We start from the raw sequence: 21,895 nt of genomic DNA, 5'->3' as shown, positions 1-21,895 counted from the left end.
ATTTCATTATTATGTCACCATACTGTAGATTACTGGCAGTCAGCAGTGCTGAGCACAGCTTGTTGGACAGATTTACATCAGCGACATGAATTCCCTCAACCACACTGCTATTACCACTGCCTTGTTTCCATCTATCCTCAGGTGCATGGCCTTGTAAACCTCTGATCTCACCCTTCCAGATCTTACAGATCTCCTAGTGGGGTCACAGCCATCTTGCTAAGCCATTTGTGTCCCCATTCCCAAATTCACTTTTCCTTTCCTTTTCACTGCATAAATGTGAGTGAACACCTCTGGGCCTTACAGAGGGTACTGTGGGCTCATTGGCCTTGCTGACCTGCAAGACCCACAGTATGAGCCATTGCAATGTAAAACTAGGAATAACATTGGGAAACCAGTCACAGTCTGAGAACATAGCAAGGACTGGCTAGTAGTGGCATCTGACACCACTTGGCAATGTGGAAAGGCTGGTCGAAGTCAGAAGGTTCACCTGTACCAGAAACCGAGTCCCTAGCTCCCCAGGTAGTTTCTCTGAGCATGTCTACAGTGTTAGCTCCAACTTCTACTAAAGTAGAAGTAGATGAGCTAATTTCAGTCCTACACTGAGTTTATCAGTAGCAGCACTGAATTACATCTATGAATTTTCTCTGCTGCTTTGTGGTGTACTTTGTGACCACCTGGTTTATTTCCCTCCAAAGCTTCTGGGGTTCACAACCAATTTTGATCCCTGATACATCTCTTGATCACTGGGTGTCATATTTAATTAAAATGTATTTTAAAAACAAAAGAATTTTCATTAAAAATCTGCAAAATGTTTAACAGTTAAGTTGATAGCATACGGTACACTGAAAATAATTATTCTGGCCTGCAGTGATACAATGGGCAATCAAAAAAACCCACCACATGCTCTGAGGCAATTCATAACAGTTTTACACAGGAGTTACAAAGTAAAAGGATTTAACCTTAAGCATTCACATCTCCAGAAGCCATCTGTTTGAGACCTACAATAGAAGTGTAGCTAAAAGGATGACAGTACTGTTGTCATTGCAATTCTACAATAAAGTTGGGTTTAGGAAAGTTGTTTCACAAGAATTTTATTTCATTTACTTTATCAATGCCAGTGAATTCAGTGAGTTTGTTCAAAACAGTGCATTAAATCAATCCTCTTTATAAACACTGTCTCACTGGCTTGCACAGCCACCGTTTGTGAACAACTTAATGTCCTACAACTAATTCCACATTTCACCACTCCTGAAGTTTTTCCTGCCTGATTTTTCTAATCATTACCCAGACACCAACAGCTCAAAAATTGGGACACAGAAGAAAAGAAATAAAAAATAAACATGTAAACTTATCTCATGGTTTTCTTAGGTCTGATCTGGGGTTATTGAAATAATAGTGACACTATATATGAATAAAGCCATTAAGAATTCAGACTTTGCTTCCTTCTCTATCCATTTCTTTTTTTCTGTTAGATCCTGCGCTTGCCTGACGTTAAGAGGCAAGACATCTATATGTCCCAAAGTAATAATGTTCATATAGACACTGGCAGAGAACCATAAATCACCCAGAAATGCCAGAGGACACGGAAGCACTTTCAGACACCTTCACAGGAGCAAGCGGGAGGCACTTACCTGCCAACTGCAAAGCACTGTGAATAAGAGAAAGAACAAGCAAGAACCTGGATAACAATTGTAAATGCTGTTTTCTTTTCCTCCCTTCACCAAAAGCTGTATTATGAGAGTTGCTGGCAATAAAGTCCTGCTGAAGAGAGGACAGTGACTGGTCTTCTTCAGTTTTGAAGGCTGAGTGGTTGGATAGAGATCTCTGAGTGCTAAATAGGGAAATATTCTGTCACATGCCACATTTCAAAAAAAAACCCAAGACCGCACAGCACAAATTTTGCCTTCAAAAAAGAATGCCTTCTCTCTGAGGGCAAACCATGCCACCTTGGGAAATCAGGTGATACACAGAAGGTTACATCTCAATATTTTCCTGCATCCTGAAGAGACATCTGGGGAGCTCATGGAATCACACCAGTAGTGAAATACCAAAGACAGAAATTCAGGCTCAGCTTTTAATTACTTTAATTACACAGTGAAAAAATACCATCAGGAAAATATGTCAGTCTCATATTTTCATGTGTGAGATGAGACAGGATTGAATTTTAGAAGATTTAAGTGAAATTCACTCTGCAGGAAATTATAAAAATTTCTTCATTTCTAAATGAAATTGCTATTGCCCTACTGACCTTCATTTCTGCATAAATGCAACTAGGAGATCAGCACCCAAAGCTACCTGAAAAATGGCTCATTTTAAAAAGAATGCATGTTTCTTGTGAGATAGGTCAGCCTTGTCAGACAGTCATACCAAGAGCCAGCCACAATGTCAGGAAATGCCACATATCTCATCCAGATCACAGAGCAAGCACTCAGAAGTTTGGTTTCCAAACCTATATGTGGAAACCTGAAAGAAACAGCACTCCTCTCCCAATCACATAGACTGTCCCTGTGACTGCATAAAGGCCTGACTTTATTACAGTAGATTTTTACCATGGAAATATTCTTGTTTGTTTAGAAAAATTGCAAAATGGAAAAAGAAATCTGTGGTGGGAAAATATTATTTGAAGTGCAGTAACATATCTGTTCAGCACCTGTAGCAAAGATGTGATAGCAAAGAAATTTGGCATCGTCTCCTGTTTGTTGCCAAAATTGCATTTCCTAAGTACAGGATTTGTTCCTACTTGGCTGCTTAGTAGAAAGACAATGCAAGAAAGAGAGTTAGTTCCCTGAGAAAGTCTACAGGATTAAAATAAAAAGGAGAAATTGAATTGTGAAATAAGAAATGACAAGGAAATGCTAGGTGCAGATGTTAGGAAGTTATGGGCAAAGTTAACTGAATTTTCGTTTTGCAGATGATGACAAAATATACTAACAATAATAAAGTCAACAGCTTTTCTGGAAAAGACATTTCTAGAACTTAAAAAAACCAAAAACAAAACCAAAAACAAACACAACCATAAGCCTCTTAATCAGCTGTCAAAGATCTTGCCTAGAAAGAGCAAAGGTTTTCTTTGGCCTGAACTGATTTGTCTTAGACAGACAGTATTTCCTTACAGCAAGTGGCTTTTGTATAACAGACACATTGTCATTTATATTGTCAGGAGTTTTAACAGCCTTGTTTTATTCTGGAGCTTGTACAGCAGGGGCCAAGAGGAATTCCACTTTCTTCTCCGTTGGACATTGTGCAATAACAAAAAAGCAAAAAGGGAATGGTCCCTTTTCTTCCCCCTCCTCTGCTCCTGGCAGAGGCAACTGCAGCCTGGCAGTAAACCAAACATTGATTCCTTAAGAAAAAACAAGCACTTGATGGGAGTTCCTTCAGCCAGGCTGCAGACCAGTTTGAGGGCTAAAAATCTGAACAATTCATACTGCGTTCTTGATACTCCAAACACACCTTGTGCGGCCAGAACTGTGAATTACGGGGTGCTGTGCTGGTTCCTGGAAAGAAGGGCTGCTCGAGGCCATCAAAATCCCTGAGACCAGCCTCCAAGCAAGAGCAAAGCCAGAAGAGTGAACCTCACTACATCACCTGCACCTGACACCTCATGATCACCATGAGCCACCAGACACATACCTCAGGGAGCAAGGAGGTGGCACTGCCTTCTTGCTTCTTTGCACTTCAGAAATCTGGCAGCATCAGGTACCTTCATCTCACCACTGCTCACAGATGTAGCACAATTGCAAGCCACACACAGCCATGAAATGCAGGTTGGCCAGTGCCAATCTGGAAAGTCATAAGCTGGGCTGAAAGCAAAGTTGTACTCCCTGGCATGAATTCAGTCGATTCTCTGTAACTTCAAATTCAATTGCTAGACCTACATCCTAGACACTAATCTCATAAAGAGATTACCAATAGCATAAACCTTTACTTGCTAAGGATACCCTGGAGAACCTACCAAGTTCAATAAACTTCTACTCACTCAAAAATAAGGGGAAAAGAGCAGCACAATATCAACAGCACACTATACCTCAGCCTATCTGATAAGTCTAAATGAGTAACAGACAGCTACAGTGACATAAAAAGACACATGAAGTGCTTTGTGATCCTTGAAGAGCAAAGTTCCTTTAGGATCTGCTCTGCTGAAAGAGCAGCCTCCACCAGGATAAGTCTCCCCACGCACTCAGCTGCAGTAACTGAGAGCAACTGATGCCCTCCTGCACTTGCAGACCAGTTCCAGCTATCAGGGACTGATTACAGGGGGATTGCTCTTGTGGGTTATAGCATTAACTGGTCTTGCTGTGCCAAATTTAGTTGAATATTTTGATACAGAGGTGCAATGAGCCTGCTATTTTTCTGGTCGGATAACAAGGGGGATAGGTACTGTTTGCCATCCTTCATAAGCCTTCTCATTCAGGGTGATAAAGGCATCATTTTAAAGCTGCTCTGTTCAAAAGTTCAAACCATAAAATCTGCACAGGTCAAAACAAGAGCTAACTTAGAGAAACATACCCTTGGACTGAAAATACTGTGGCTATTGCATTAATTTTCTTGACTTTTGTACATACCTAGTGACAGCAAGCACAAAGCATGGAGTAATTAAACAGAAAGGCAACTTCATCACAAAGGGAAGAACAGAATAATTTCCCTGGGGACAACTAAGTTTAAACATTGTTTTAGGAATGCTATTGTTTCTTTATTAATGTTTTCTAAAAAATAAGGATTTATATGCATTCCTTATGAATAAATGGTATTGCCTAAATAAGTAGTTCCCAAAGAGTCTCAGAAGAGCACAATTATGTCCTCACACAGTAAGTCCATTATGCACTACCAGAGATTACATGTATGGGTACCACTGCATTGGGTTTGCACGGCAAGGTTTTGGTAGTGAGGGAGCTACAGGGGCGGTCTCAGTGAGAAGCTGCTAGAAGCTTCCCCTGTGTCCAATAAAGCCAGTGCCAGCCAGGTCCAAGACAGACCCACCGCTGGCCAAGGCTGAGCCCCTCAGCAATGGCAGTAGTACCTCTGGGATAACATTTAAGAAAGTGAAAAAAAACCAACTGTCCAACTGCAGCCAAAGAGAGGAGTGAGAATATGTGAGAGGAACATTTCTGCAGACACTGAGGTCAATGAAGAAGGAGGAGGTGCTCCAGGTGCCAGAGCAGAGATTCCCATGCAGCCCATGGGAGGCAGCCTGTCCTCCTGCAGCCCATGGATGTTAATGGTGGAACAGATATCCATCTGACACCCTGTGGAAGACCCCATGCCAGAGCAGGTGGATGCCCAAAAAGAGTCTGTGACCCTGTGAGTAGACCACACTGGAGCAGGCTCCTGGCAGGACCTGTGGCCCCATACAGAGAGAAGCCCACGCTGGAGCAGTCTGTTCTTGAAGGACTGCACCCCGTAGAAGGGACCCATGCTGGTGCAGTTGGTGAAGAACTGCAGCCTGTGGGAAAGACTCACGTTGGAGAAGTTCACAGAAGACTATCTGCAGTGGGAAGGCCCCCACACTGGAGCAGGGGAGGAATGTGAGGAGTCCTCACCCTGTGGAGGAAGGAGATGCAGAGACAGCATGTGAACTGACCACAACCACTATTCTCTGTCCCGCTGCGCTGCTCAGAGGGAGAAGGGAGAGAATTCAGGAGTGAAGCTTAGCCCAGGAAGAAGGGCGGGGTGGGGGGAAGGTGTTCCAAGATTTGGTTTTATTTCTCATTACCCTTCTCTGATTAGACTGTTAACAAATTAAACTAATTTCCCCAAGTCAAGTCCATTTAGCCCATGATGGTAACTGGTGATTGATCTCTCCCTGTCCTTATCTCCACCCACAAGCCTTTCATTATATTTTCTCTCTCCTGTCCAGCTGAGGAGGGGAGTGATAGAGCAGCTTTGGTGGGCAGCCAGCATCCACCCAGAGTCAACCCACAACTACACAGACAACAGACTTTCAAAAAGCATGTTTAGTGACAAACAAATGTAAAATGGAACTTTAAAAGCAAAAATAAAAATCTCCCAAATATGGCATTATGAAATCAGTCTTCACCTGTTAGCAAAGGAATGCGTGAAAAGTGTGCACTTTATTTTTATCCAGAGTAGGAAGTACTAATCTAAGTAAACTAAATTTAAAATGTCAGCAAGTTTTTTGGGGGTAATGAAAAGCCAATTGCCATATTGCCATAAAATTTACTTAAATTTTCTACAAAAAAATTGTGTGAATACTTGTGATGGGATGAATCATTTGGTCCATGTGATCTAGCCTGTATCATGCTAGCAGCAATACAAAGTAATTAGTAATAAAAATGACCATATTGTTTTCGCATCTAGAATTTATTACATATTAATAAAAAGTCATGTAATCTATAGAAATATTATAACAAAAAGGAAAACAAAATGCAAAGGAATTATAACACCGTGAAGTACTGGGGCAACAAAGAAGACAGAAATACATCAGGTTTTTGTTATTTTAATCTTCACAAAACTTAATTGTGGTAAAATAGTCAACAGTGTTAACTGCACTGAGAAAGAACAGAAAATAGAGCATGGAAAGGATGCGTACTGAAATTAAATCAGCTTCGTCTTATGTGCTTTTATTCAGACTGAAGGACTGAAAAATTTCGTGTAGCAACACTACATCAATGGTAATCTCCTAGAAATTATGCAAGATGCATAACATCTTAGAGTATAGGAGAAGAGAGTTATACATACTTAAATCAGATTTAACAATAAACTAAATTTGGGTTAAAGAGAGGAAAACTGTGGATCACATAATTCGATAAAAAGTTCATGAGAAATAGCACTGAATTTTGACTGATACAAAGAGCTATTCCTTTAATACCGACTTTGTTAACGGTCTTATATTTTAGCGGTTACCAGAAAGTTGTTTCTCATATATTGTATGCTTGCACAGAAAGAACAAGATGTCAATGTAACACTAGTAAAATGTTTTCTTGAATTAAGCAATAAAGTAAAAATTCTGAAAATCTTCTTACCTTTCATCTAACTCTGAGATTTGGCAGGTGCAATTAACAAATATTGGTCATCTCATCTTGAGCAGCAGTGCAAGAAACATCTTTCAGACCAAAATTCCCATTATCTGATAGGACCATAGGACCATCTGATTTATATATTCACTTTTGAACTCTATAAGGCAATATCCCCCAAAACATGTTTGAGTAACATATTCTGTGGACTGAGGTGTACATTTACACATTTGACACAGGAAGCCACTGAATCATTATCAGACTCTCACTTCTTGAAGTGTTCAGTATCAGCGCAGCCTCATTTCGTAAACCATTTGTAGGGACAGCTGAGGCTAAAACATCTTTAGGCCTTGCCTAAACATACTCCAAATTAACACCTCAGTTCTTTACATTGCCACTTTATTATTCCATCCATAAAATGATATGTGGTCTTCTGTGTGCAAGGTTCCTCTCTTATTTCTACTGTACAAACTAAAATGGCTCTTTACTATGTGTGCCTTTTAGGAATTTGTTTTCTTTTTGTAACAAAAAAAAACCCCAACACTTTTCAATAGCGGGAGAAGACTTTTCAAGCGCAAATAATGTCAGCCTGCTAATTTTTCTCCTTTAAAGGAACAACATAATCCCAGAAAGATGCAGAAGAATGACATGACCTCTGAAGAGATACTGGAAGAACTTAGTCCACAGGAGGGAAGACTGGAGCAGGACGTGATAACAGTTCGCGGAGATATAAAATGCTGCTGCATGAAGGAAGGTCATAAATTAACCTACATATCTACTCACAAAAGAAATACAGGAAAAGAAACAATGGAATCAGTTTAGAAAGGGAGAATTAGGTATCAGGAAAAAAAATATTAGTATAATTCATTACTTGGACAGATTATTTAGTGAGAGACTGTTAAAAAAAATAGGAAGGTAGTTGTCAGAAATCAACCAGACTCACTTCTCTCTCCTTCACCAAGAGTAGTCCCCAGAGTTTTTCCAGTTTACCTTTCTATGTCTAGAAAGTAAGGAATGTTTTTCAGGTTTCAGTTCAACATTCACATATGCTCATAAAAAGAAATGTAATTGTGACATTGATTTGCCATCTTAAACCGATGTAACCCTTATCTTCCACGTTAATGCAGTTCAATACAAGCAAGTCTTGGGCATTTGTGGGACACTGGGGAAGGGCATGAGATCAGATGAGTGACTGACACTGAGAAGTTGTCACAGGTGGCCCATCCACTTCAGTGGCCTCTCAGCTGCTTTGCTAGCCCCATGGGGCACTAATGCTACTCTAGTTTGGGGGGAAGGGTCTGCAGCTTCTCAGTCCAATCATATAACCAGAGGGACACAGGCTCAATTTAAAAAGCAAGCAAATTTGGTGAAAAATAAAACTCAATTACCCTTTGCAATATGAGCAAGAGAAAATTAAAGGGGGAAGGAGATTTCTGACAGCTTCACCAATAGCCCGAGTCAGGCCCCATGCCCTGTAGTGGCCTCTCTGGTCTTGTGTCCAGCTGGGCAGGGCCACCCTCACTTTGGAGCTGACACTAGGTCTGCCTGCTTCTGTACAGAGCCATTTCAGCACACTAAGGCAGCACAGGTGGAGTCCTTTTTTCCATAGTGCGTGGACGCAGCTCATAGCAAGGTTGAACTAGACCCAGAGCGTGCGGGAGGTGGGGGTGAGGGCTGAAAATCTCTGCTGTGAAGGGGAAATATTTAGGTCCATCATGCAACATCAGCCTTGGACTTGCAAGGGTTGTTGAGACCTAGCCAAGCTTTCCTTGGAGAGAAGCAGCAGCTGACTGCTTGAAAATTTATCTTATTTTCCACAATAAGAGAATGGGTGTTAAAATGAGAATAGCGTGCTATTAGGAAGAGAGTAAACTGCAGAGACAAAGTGATCACCATCCTGATAGATGTCTGAGTGAGCACCAGGAGCTTGGGTGGTCTCAGCCCTTATTTGCAGTGATGGGGTCACAAGTGCCACATTTGAGGGAAGGAAGGCCCTCATCTGGGAGACTGCACCTGAGGGTGCGTGTCACACCTGCAGACATTGCCTAGCCCTGCTGATGACCCAAGAGCATTTGAACCTCAATATTTTGGCTGAGGTACAGCAGATCCATGCGTGCTCCACGACTGCTGATTTACAGATACACTCATCAACTTTTGTACTACCCTTTAACTGTTTCTCATTAACTGAGCCTCAGTAATCATTACAAATAATCAACATGCATCTTTCAACTATTGTTTAAATAATGGGATGTGTAAGAAAAAAAATAACTGGTCCAGCCGTATTTCCTGGATAACAGTATATAGTTATAAAAATAACAGGAAAAATGCCTGATCTTTATATTATCTCTATGATGAGTCATCATTTTCTTCTTTTGTTTTATCACTGCTTCCTTCCTTAAAAAAAAAAAAAAAAACAACCAACCTATACCACTTTCCAGAAAGAAATCCTTCAAAATATTTTCTATGGGCTAAAAATTCAAGGACCATCTGGACAGAACTCTCAGCTCTCAGTCCTATGGTTTAATGTTATGTCATCCTGTGAGGAGCAGGGAGTTGGACTTTATGATCCTTGTGGGTCCATTCCAACTCAAGATATTCTATGATAGTTTTCTACACCTTTTTATCCCTTTCTTTATGTTAATTCCCTACCATATCTAAATGCAGCATTTTACTTGAATATTTAAGAGAAACATATTGAAGCAGAAAGGCTGGCAGAAAGTGTATTTAAGACTGTTTTCTTCCTTTACTACATGTGGACTGGTGATGTCCAGAACATAATGTGAAATATGGGTAACAAGGGTGTCTGAAAACTCACATCTGAGAAGAGTCCTAATGCCAGCTCCCCAAAACTGATTCATGGCCTGACCTACCTGTCAGTCTCTATGGGTGTGGGAGGTGCACAGTAACTGAAGTTTCTTTACATCAACAGGCAAGGAAGACACTGCAGTTCTTCCCCTCCTCACACACCTTTCAACTGCAGTTATATCAACCTTATTTTCTGAAAAGGGAAGAAAGTTTTATCATTAACAGCACAGAAGGAGATAAGGAGAGCAGACATTCACATGGGCTGTTACCAAAGGAATCTCTTAACTACAAAACTATAAAAAGATCTGTAGAGCTAGGTTTCTTTTTTCTGGCAAGTTAACACACAGTAGTTCAAATACAGAGTAAAAGCGGCTCTCTGAACAGCTCTAAGGGCTGACTTTAATCTGAAATATTTTCCAGATTTCTTTGTCATGAAGGGCATCTAAATCCATCACAGCTCTTCCTGGCATAGTCTGAGCATTGTAATACCACTGCAATGCAATTTGTTCTTCTTTCATTTCTTTTTGGGGTTTGAATTTATAACTCTATGGGGGCAGAAAGTGGTTTGCCTACTTCTCAGGACTGCCTAATGCTGAAGCTATCACCTTACTTTGCCTGAACATGCCCTGGACACACTACTTTGGTCACACCATTTGTGCAGAATTGCCTATTTTGGAGAGAAAGGCACCTATCCCTTGCCTAAAGTAATCCATATTTAGGCAGACAGTCATCCGAGCTCCACTAGCAAGCTTAAAAAGCACATGGTTGGGATTTATGCTTCAGATCTCATGCTTGTAGGACAGGTTTTGTTTGTCTAGTTTGTGCTGACAATGCAAACCACACATGCTGCAGGGAGCTGAGGCCAGGGCTCCAGGTCTGCTCTAGTACAGACACAGGCACACAGTTAGGTCAGCCTCTCTCTTGCCTCCTCACTCTAACTCACCTACTTGCTGCATGCAAGAAGAGGGGTGGAGGGCGTTGTCACCTAAGATAAGCCAGGCACCACATTTAAGGAACTTTGAAGGGTTTAGATTCAACGCCTTCTACCCACTGCTGGTCTGCTACAAATACCTTCGATGTTACAAGCAAGACAGTCAGTAATCTGCAGCCACTGCTGACATCATGTAACCGTCTTAAAACGGAGTTCAGCAGAACAGAGCACAAAATGCTGAAGGCATCTAATGCTTCTTGTTGAGTCCTGCCTTCTCAGGGAAGAAGTAAACGCCTAGCATAAATGTACCAAGCTGTTTTATAGGGGTATATATCCCAAGCAAAACATAAAGAACGGAAGAAGCACCCAACATACTACTTAGCTCTCTGCTAAAAACAAATCTGAGAAAAAGTGAGAAATTTGAGGAAAAAAAGTGCTCAATCTGGACATTTCAGAGAGGAAAACTGGGTTACACCCACTGGTGTCAACAGCCTGAGGAATTATCTAATGCAGAAAAAAATTACCAGGATCACTCTTGGATTATTAACCAAAACCTAGCAATTTCTTCACTAAAGACAGAGAAAGAAGAAATTTAGAAACTTGCAAATCCAAATCTTGCTATTCCTATAACTGCAACTAATGAATGTTAAGAGGACGGAAGAGAAAGTGAAAAATAATTAAGTATGTAGGGACAAGCTATATGTAGAAGCATCCTTTTGATAGACAGCTGTGAAATGAGCTGGTCATCTCCAGCCAGATTTCCTTGGACAAAACCAGAATCTCCATGGTAAGAAAATTTTGCACTGCCCAAACCTGCCCTGATTTTCAACATATCTGGACACAGAAAAACATGAAAGTTAGTGTTTCTATTCCCAGCTCTGCCCTTTCACAACCTATCAGGCCCTCCCCTCCTTTCCAATAAAACCATACATCCTCTAATTTTTACATCTGCACAAAATGATGATGTTGTGAAGCCTGACAGTTAGAAAAATGTTTTATGCACCTCAGATACAAGACGTTGTGTCACAATACACAGCATTAAAAACTGCTAGGGTGGTCTGAACTACCTCTAGAAAGCTGGAAAGCCTTGGTCAGAACTTCAAATTCAAGTCACAGCCAGGTCCTAACTAAAGGACTATCCAAGGCCACATTCTCTGCAGCCAATGTCACACTTTTTTCAGTTAACGCTTATCTCTAAACATTCGTCTAAGTAGGCACATCATCCAAAGTACACTTCTGCAGATGCTGTTCATATCAGTGCATGTACAGAGTGCTTTTAACTTATCTGAATTTCCATATTTATGAAACTAATGTGCATTTAAAATGTGCTTGGGCTCCTGCCTGCATTTTTAGTGATCTCACTCTTTTTCTTGGCATCATCACAGCCTATCAAACTTAAGTTTGTTCTCAAAAGCTTCAGTGCAGAATACATTTTCCCAGTTATTTTACATGAGGCAGTGTCCCTGCATTCATAAGCTTAATTCTTCATACCAAAACATATGCATACACTATCTAAAGTATGCTGTTCACTACAGTGAGATTTTGTCAGATGCTTCATTAAGGGGCATGTAAACAATGGAAGATGAGCAAATATTTGCAAGATCATTTCCTATACCATGAACATCTATTAGTTCTGCACAAGTTCTGCCCAACTTTATATTTTACATAAAGCAACAGTACAGATTAAAAACAAACATGAAGTTAGGGCTGCAGGACAACTGCATACATAATTTTTGTCTACTAGAATTAGTTTATTTTTAAAAAGAGGATTAATTTTATTAGTCTTAACACTGAAAGAGTGACTGGAGTACTTGAAGAGAGTTACAAATCTCAGAAAACACCAATGAAAGCCAGACAGGGTTTAAGCGTATCAGAAAACAACAAACAGCATGGGAAAGAAGAGGAACTAAGGAATTATAAGCCACGCAGACTAACTTGAATTCCTTGAAAGGTGGTAGGAAAAATGGTACTATTTGTTAATCATGAGAGGATAACTAGATAGTAAGGAATCATAGTCAGTCTGTAAGGGCAGTAATTAACAGTTTATGTTGAACAGGAAGATGTACTGACAAGGGTTTTATGGGCAAATTTAGTGCTATTCTGTATGTTAACAGCTTAGATATTAATTATAATAAATCAGATTAATAAATTATTAAAACTTGGAAAGTTGTGTACATTTAGCCTGTACCCAGGGCTACATTGTAACAGCTGCTGTATCACCTGATGGCCCCTCACCAGCCAGGGAGGAGAGCAAGGAGAAAAAGGAGAGCAAACCCATGGGAGGAAGCAAAACAGATTTAATAAAACACCACCAGTACCAACAGAGATATAGAGAGTTATACTCAGCCAAATGAATAATCAGTCATCACAACCAACAAATGAAGGAATTCTCAGGAGAAGCCAGAAGAGGAAGAGCAGGAGGAACACCACAGAAAGTCTCTGTCCTAATGACCATGACATGATGGGATGGGCTACACCTGTAGCTCACTCATGTCAGCTGCCCTGGCTGACTCCAAACTGCTAACGGCCTGCCTGGCATGGCTGGGCTGGGATTCTGTCCCAGCCAAACCAGGACACAAATGAACTTAAGTTAAACAGTGCTCAGGAAGAGGCATTATTGTGGAGTTGTCTATCCTGTAAGTAGATGTAGGCATGTGTCCTTCACCCATGCCAGCTAGTGCTTCACCAAAGGGATTTCTAGGTCCCTTTTGGCATGTCCAGCGTTTGAGGGATCCTTCCCATGAAGCAGCTTGAACACAGCCACTGCCAGCCTGTTCTGGAGTAACCAAAAGCTTATGACTAGCATAGCCGTTGACCACTCCAGCCCAGCTGTCCTGGGGAGCTGGTGACATTGCAAAGCACACCGACATTATTGGTGTAGAAGCTTTGAGTAGGTTGCCCCGGGGAGGGGTGAAATCGTCATCACTGTTGGAAACTTTATAAGATGTTGTATATGTCAGCAGCTGCTTAGTTTTAGCTGACACTACCTTTGAGTAGGACTTTTTCAGTTCCCTGTTTCCATTAGGTATATGATAAAAGGTTCCCATTCATAGGATATATAAAATCGCAAGATCTTTAACCCTTAAATTATGTCATGCCTTCTATTTCTTGCTTTAACTTTAGAGGAAAAAAACTCCATTCACACTTTTCTTCCAGTGGCATTCCAGAATAAGAGAGAATATGTATATTTAAGCATTGAAATCCCTCCTAAATTAAAAATTAGGTATTTTTGGAGCTCACAAATCTGAAGTGACACATTGTTTCACAATGCAGCTAGTGTGACGTGGAAGTGACACACCCCAGTATGACAACCCAATGTGTCTGTGTACTGAAGCCTTATATACTGATTGTTTTTATAAGAATCTGAAGTAAAATCCAGTTCTATCAGCTAAGAACGTAACATTTCCAGCATCACAACAGATTTATACAGATGCTGTATGTTAGGAATTATAATTGTAACTTTTCCAATTACCTTGCTGAACTTTGTATTTCGAAGTGATACAGATCCTGTGCATGGATTAGAATGGCTGGATAAGTGCTGCACCCCGTGTGCAGCATCATTTCCTACTTTTCCTCGCATACCAGCTAAAGCACCTCTGTGCTTTTCTCTCTTCTGTTGCCTCTGTCTCTTCACACAGACGGGAATGATTTGAAGGAAGAGACTGGACCCATCTGTGCTCCTCCATGGCAATTTGCTTTTGGAGAGACCAGTGACTAATGGGTGGTCACAGAGGGTCCCTGTCCAGCAGTCTCACCATGAAGAGAATGAAGAAAACAGGGAATTGGCAAGAAATGCGCAGGGGTTGAGATACCAACTAGAAGCAGAGGACTGAGAGGTAGAGAGCAGTCCTGGGAGGGAACCTGTTACTGGGAGGCAGAAGATAAGTGACCACAGGATGACAAACAGCATCTACCCACAGTCACTCAGTAATATGAAGAAAACATTGCTTTCAACTCCTGTCTCCTTACTTTCTTTTCTCAATTGATTTCTTTGGTTTGTTTGTTGTTGGGGATTTTTTCTTCACTCTGACACTAAAAATATTCCCGAGGGCATGGGAGACCCATTGCTTGGAGCCTCACATTTGGTTTGGACCCTGATTTGGAATACCAGCTGCAACTTTTACGACCTACTGGAAGCACTCATCTAATTGACCATAGGAGTCAAATATATGGGAGCATCAACTCAGCTTTCCAAGTGGATTAATGTAGTAATCATGGTCACAGGAATAGCTCGGAGCTGAGAGTCTGATACAGGATGTTGTCCAAAGAAAGTGCCGGTGTACTATAATGAGTAAAGATACATGTAATTTGAAATCAAAATTCTTTTCTAAGTAGACCTCTCAGTTGCTAAATAAAAAAAATGCCTGTATTAAACCATTGCTAGAAACTATGAATTTGACAACAGTGCCCAAAAAGGTAACCCTGTATTTGTGGTACCCTTTTGCTGAGCCCTGTACTTGCCCATGCCCTGGACTGTCTGGCTGTGGTGCCAGGCACAGCTTCGCTGCCAGATTGCTCTGAGTAAAATATCACGCAGCAGATTGGGGAATCAAGCCTTGCACATCTGCAGTCTTGATAAGGACTCCACTCAGTGGTAAATAAAAGATGCTGCAGGTCTTAAGGGCAGCAGCACATCAGGGAAACCACTTGTGGTCCACGTGCCAGAGCCAGCAATCCAAGCTGGCCTGGCATCACCTTACTCTTGTCTGCAAGACAAAGCCTCGTGCCCAGGCTGACCTGCTTTGGATGGTGTGAAAGGTGCTGGCGAGCCAGGTGAGCCATGCCTCACCCGCTCTGCATCCAAAGGGGCGGTGAGGGTCTGCGTCTCGTCTCGTCAGCAGGCTTAGAGCTACAGCAAAGTCACTCCCTCGCTCAGCAAGAGCAGAGCATGACTTTAACAGACAGACAGCTTTCCCTGAAAGACAGTAAAAATCATAACAATATTTTAAAGCATAGGGTAAGGAATCACTTTCTTTCACGACTATCTCTTGCCCTTTTTCAGCAATCGCTTTCCTAAGGCATTACCAGTGGTACAAGACATTTAGCTCATGTTATCTGCAGACAACTTCACAAAATAGACTGGCTCTTCTAGATATGATTCCAGATTTCTGCCATTCTTACTCTCTGTCAGTAATTGTATTTATTACTTGCACTGGCATGAAGGTGGCTGTTTCATTTCAGGTATTTTTATGTATAAAAATGTATGAGGAATTTTCACCAATATTTAGAAGTCCACTCCTGCACTTTCTGAACATGTACATTTCCCAGTGAAGGCCAGACACTGGGGCACAGAGTGGCAGGAAAGATCCATAAACTGAAATACAGAATGAACTTCATAAAGAATATGCAGTAACTGGCTTGTGAAGGGAAATGCAACGTTGGAGATTCTTATGCAAGGAAAGACTGGCCAGAGAAAGTTCCCTTTAATGAAAGCAATAGCAAAGGACAACACATACACAGAGCTACCACTGTTCTTCATGGAAAGGTGCAAATCAACATTTTAGCTCTCTGAACTAAACATTCTAGAACAGTCTACCATCAGGCTACTTACAAAAAGAGAAGTATATTTCTCTTCAAAGATGTTTTCTTTTACCAGTCATCAATTGAAAAACAATGAGTCAAGCTGTGTTGGCATGAGAATAGGAATTAAGAAGGATTATAGAATATCTTCGGGGAAAAAAGCAGTATGTCTCTTCAAGGACACCAAATCTCTGCCCTCTGATGTACAGACTGCTAGAAAATCCTTTCATATTTTGACACTCTGTAAGTTACATTACACTGCCCTATGAATTTTCTTCCTTTAACTATTTTCCATTGCTTCTTGTGCACTTTTATAATTTACTGTGGGACATTTAATCAGATGAATTTGTCAGAAAATAAATTAAAATTTTGAAATGGTAAGAACTGTTTCAAAAGTTAATCAGGATCTTTTCCAGCTGAGTTTTGAGTATTTCCACAACCAAGAATGACATTTCCATAGAAAACTTTATCTATGTTGACACACTGAGTGTGAGAACAGGCAGAAACTGTTTACAAAATTCACTCGGAATGACACTTTAACTGTTTGAGCGGTCAAACACCATATGAATAACTGATTAAAAAAACCCTTATGAATATTTAGAGTGAGATGATAAAATATTAAACCTCTGGAACTGAAATGATTCTAGTATTCAGTACGATTTCAGTCAAATTATAAAAGTGCACAAGAAGCGATGGAAAATAGTTAAAGGAAGAAAATTCATAGAATATGCTTGTCTCTTGTGGTTTTTTAGCTGAATGCAAATAGCTTTCATGCAAAATTTAAGGATTTCCTTCCTTTTTATCTTATTTCTAGCTTCCTCATTTATTTAAAATCCCTTCCCTATTTTGTGTCACTAAGCTAAGTTTTTATATCATTAAATTTCACATCTTCAGTAAAGTAATTATAATGTAGCCAGATTTTAGTGGTATAATCAATTCCCTTCCATTTTTAATCCAACTAAGAATGAACATCTTCACTGTTACATGCACTAAATGTAGCTGCTTTGACAAATAATCAATCAAGAAATGAAATGGTCTCTTCTTTCCCAGACATTTGTTATCTTTGCAATGTGTGGAGATTGCACATTTCTACTTTCCCGTTTCCTCTTAAAAAATTGTTGTAAACAGATTTAATGCTGAATAGATCCTAAATTTTGCTTGGTTTTAAGTACATCATTAAGTCAGAGCACACAGCAAACTGTGCCTTTAACAGAAGCTTACTTTCAGATAGCTCTGAAATTAAAAGTAATATCACCAGAAGAAAAAGCTGCTGTTCCTTCTACCCAGTAATAAAAAACTATTTTCTTGTAGCATGGGGTGCAGGAGAAATCTTTGGGCAGACAGAAAATGCATAATCAAGCCTCATTACTATTCTACCTGCCTCTTGACAGCTGATTCACCCCCGTCACTCCCCCCATTGATCACAGGCATCGTACACCAAATACACCTTTTCTTCTTCCTGTTTTTCTTGCTTTCCGCCACCGCCCCCCACTCCATGCCCCTGCCCTCAGAGCAGACCCCAAGATGGCCACATCCAGCAGGTGGAATTATCAGCACCTTTTCTTCAAACTGAACATATCCCAGGAGATGAGAGGGGATTTTGTTCTCTAATAGATTGTTTGAAAACAAATGTCTCCACTTCCCATAGTATCTCTCCAGAGAAAGTGCTTGCCTGTAAGCTTTCTCTCAGTGGCTTCTTGGATTGCAAAACAGCCTGTACAGTTCCTCTGTAACTGTCTAGGAGAAACTGCTTCCTTTCCATCACCCCAGAGGCTTCCCCACAAGTCCACTTTCTGTTCCTCTTAGTAAAACCCTTGTTTCCTTCCTATCCTCTGCACTCCAAAGCATCCCCCCACACACCCTGTGCACATTTGCCACTCTAAAGGAAGAATCTCCTCGTCTTTTGAGACAGCTCTGCCCTGTGAAAGACACCAGGGCAAGGCAGAGAAGCACCCGCCTTCTTCCCTAGTTCCCAAATGCAGCCTTTCCAAAGAACACAGAGTACTTGGGCAAATAGGAACAAACACACAAATATCTGACACCCTCCACCCCTTCCCTGTCCACACACATGCCCTCTTCCCTGGTTTGAATCTCACAGCCGGGCTGCTGGGGCAACAGTTCACTTCAGCTGGCTTTTTCTCTTGGCTCTCTCCTATGCAAAGCACGCTCACTCCCCCATTGCTTCCCCATAACCAGGAGTCCTACACTTCTGCAGGAACCAACCGTCCCCTGAAGCTCCTGCGGTTCTCCTAGAAGCATCCACATTTCCCAGATATCTGCTGTGCCGAGCCATTGCTGACCGGCCCAGCATGGCCTGGCTCTCCCAGGGATGGTCAGTGCTTCTGGCTCAATTCAAAAGCCTTCATTTCTATTTTGGCCTTTCTCTTTGATCTCCTTTTGTTTGGACACCTCACACTGTATTTTGTACTATTCTCTTACCAACCTCCATCTATGTTTCTCACTACACGAACCCTGGTTCCTCCCACTACTGATTATTTCCTCCTATCTCCAGATATCTATCTTTGGAACCTCTGTCCCATCGTTAGCCTCTTCTGGTGGACCATGGAACAACTGCAAGTCTTACATGTATATTCCTGACTGTTGACTATAAAGGATAATTATATCAACTAGCTCTAAAAGTAGGTGAGATTAATTTTGTCCAGCTGTCTAGATCAAGAGACTGGATAAAAAGGCAGTATAATGTAACCATATCCTCAAAATGCTTTAGATATCATTATTTAATAGATAGTGAATTAGAATTTGTGCCCTGTAGAATGTCATAGAAGGGAGAAAGCTGGATATAGCAGATAAGGACACAGCTGAGGAGAGCTGAGAGACAAAATGAACCCTAACTGTTCCTTTGTCCGGATACGGTGACATCAGGACAACTTTATGCTTATGGAGCAGTTCAAACCTTTCCTATTGACCCTGGAAAATCTGGCTCTTGCCCGTTGGAATCTGGCCTGAAGGCACTAGTTCATTTCACAACTATCTATCTGTTCTGTTTGTATTTATAGATCTTTCTTACATTTTGTTCCAAATTACTCTTCACTTCCTTTTTCAGTCTCCTAGTTTCAGAAACATAAATGACAAAGTTAAACACTTCCAGTTCATAAACTTCTTTTCAGATTCTTGCTTTAACCAAGGAACTGCAGCTAATATTTTCTTTTCTGTTCTAAACTACTGGTACCAACATTAGCAAATAGTTTCCCTGTGAATTGGTATTTACCAAAAAGGAGGATTGTCGCGGTTGAGAAGGACAAAGCAACAAAACAACAAATCTTTTTGAAAGCCTGGTAGCACAAAAGCTTTTATTGCCTATACATTTATACTCTCTTTCCCCTCAGCTTTTTTTGAGGAGTCTCTTTCTAATTGGTTCAGAATTGTCATACAATCTCATCATTTGTTATTTGTACAGTTCATTGTAACTCATCCCTTCTGCCAAAAAGACATGCATGCTTTGTCTTGTAGTCGACACTTTCTCAGGGCTTGCTTATCTTGCAGCTGCAACTCTTCTTACTCCTGTCTGTTCTCTCACAGGTAGACCGGAATCCTCCCAAGGTCGAAGCCATCCTGTTCAAGGGCCTCAGTCCAGCTGAGAACCCCCACAGAGGATGTTCCATTTTTCTTTGTACATCTGTTTGCCATGGCTGTGTCACCGTCTAACATTATGGAAGGTTACAGTGGTAAAGTCTTCCACAGCTTTTCCGTCCATAAAGGCAGTTACTAGGTCTTACATTGTAATAAGTTTAAGTTGAGAATCAATTACTTTTTCAGCCATGTTACACATAAGACCAAATCCAGAATCTCTGTGGAAGATGGACAAATTGACAAATTGTGGTCCCCCAAACCACTGTTTACTGCACCTTAACCCTGAAGGTTCCTAGGCCCAGTGAAAAGCTTGGTTTTGGCACTATATTTCTCCCACATCTGTTTCTGGGTATGTGTCTAAGCACCTCAGTGAGCACCTCTTTCATACCTCCATATAAGTAGTGTCTTTGAACTAGGTACTAGATCTGTCTCATCTGAGGAGCATTCTTGGAGCAGGTCTATTAGCTTGGATTTTGTACGAGAATACAGTGGTATCCACAGCTTTCCTTCAGAAATCCAGGTGCAGGAGAGGAATCTGGAATCAAAAACCTGAGAGGAAGCATAAACTTTGGGAAGAAAAAGCGTCCTACTGGGATGTACAAACCAAAGTTTCTGGTAAATTCCCTTTTCACTGATAGGAGATCAAGACTAGGGCTTAACCAGTATTTCTTAGAACAAGGCTTGTTTTTTTTTCACCAAGCTGGTATTACTGATAGAATCAGGCTATTATACGCAACGCATTCACTTTTTCAGTCGCAGAGTTCACTCACAGTGTGTCACTCAAGCCACCTGCTTGGAGCAACATTTGGAACCGATCCCAGCTGTACACGCAGTTGCAGAGAGCCATACTGGCAGTCAGGGCATTCTTGGGAGATGTCTGGGAAGCCCCTCAGAGGGCCGCACTCTTCGCTATCAGATAGCAGCTACTGCTGTCTTGGGTGTGGTCCAAGTGCCATGCTTGTATGCACTAGGAGCCTTGTACAGTCCCAGCAAACTCTTGGTTCAGTTCTCGCAGACGCAACAGGACTACTAGTCTATAAAATTTATCAGTCCTTGGAAACTTTCACAAACTCACTTCTCATTAGGCACCTTTCCTGTCTTTGGCCTAATGTTCCCTGGTAAAAATTTCTCTATCCAAACCTATAGATCCTGTAGAACCAATTCAGACAGAAGGGTCTTTTAAAGCAAGTGTTACAATAGTGGATTAATCTTTTTGATCTGCTCAGGGTTGTCAGGATCTCGCCTGAGATACCTCATCATTGGTGCGTTGTATTGTCAGAAGGACCTACATACCATAGATCAGGGTCTAGAAGGGAACAGCAAAAGGGATTAAAGATCTAGAAGACATATCCAGTGAAGTAAAAAGGGAAGAACTGGTGTTGCTATGAGAAAATAGGGAGAGGAGAAGTGACAAGAGCTATCAAATATGTAACACTATCTCAGAAACAGCCAGAGCAGTACAGCACATAAGTAGTCTCAACATTTTCCTTAGGTGTTTATTTAGGGTAAACTTCAAATGTCAGGCATAAAGAAGCAATGAGACACATTGTTTCACAGGATGGTATAGACAAATCGCTACTGCCATTTACGAACATGCTAGACTAGGAAAAGTGGATGCTCCCTGGCGTATAGAAATTTAAGAATCCCATCCCTCCTTCCTGTTATTTTCACACTTATGATAAATTGCTCTGTTTAAGAAGACACAAAAACTTTTCTTTAGAACCAGCCTTTTAATGCCCATTTAGTGAACCAACATAGAATAGAAACTTATTTACAGGTACTCCAAACACATGCAAAATATTTTAAACATAATTAAAATCTGTCAAAAGATTAAAATATCAAAAAATATCAAATTAAATAAGGACCTTCTCTAGACTAAGAGCTTTGAGTCATTTTATTGTTTACATTTGGCATAAAATGTACACTGGCATAAAATATTCATTGGAAAAGTAAAAAAAAAACCAACCCTATATGTGAGCCTACTGTATATTTTTAGGGTTTCTGAACCCAGAGAATATACTAGCAGACCAGTATGACATGCAATGCTATCAGCTCCATCATGATGGAAGTCTGG

At 40.9% G+C, this 21,895-nt stretch overlaps 1 pseudogene; it reads right to left on the bottom strand.

Annotated features, from left to right (window-relative positions):
- LOC104348066 (macrophage mannose receptor 1-like) overlaps positions 1-13,757 on the bottom strand; it is a 46,757-nt pseudogene extending 33,000 nt beyond the window's left edge.
- Between the last annotated feature and the right edge of the window lie 8,138 nt (positions 13,758-21,895).

Source organism: Leptosomus discolor, chromosome 6 (genome assembly GCF_034619465.1).
Source record: "Leptosomus discolor isolate bLepDis1 chromosome 6, bLepDis1.hap2, whole genome shotgun sequence".
In the NCBI taxonomy this organism is placed as follows: Eukaryota; Metazoa; Chordata; class Aves; order Leptosomiformes; family Leptosomidae; genus Leptosomus; species Leptosomus discolor.
The sequence above is the reverse complement of the archived record's forward strand: the minus strand, read 5'-3'. Positions and strand labels throughout refer to the sequence as shown.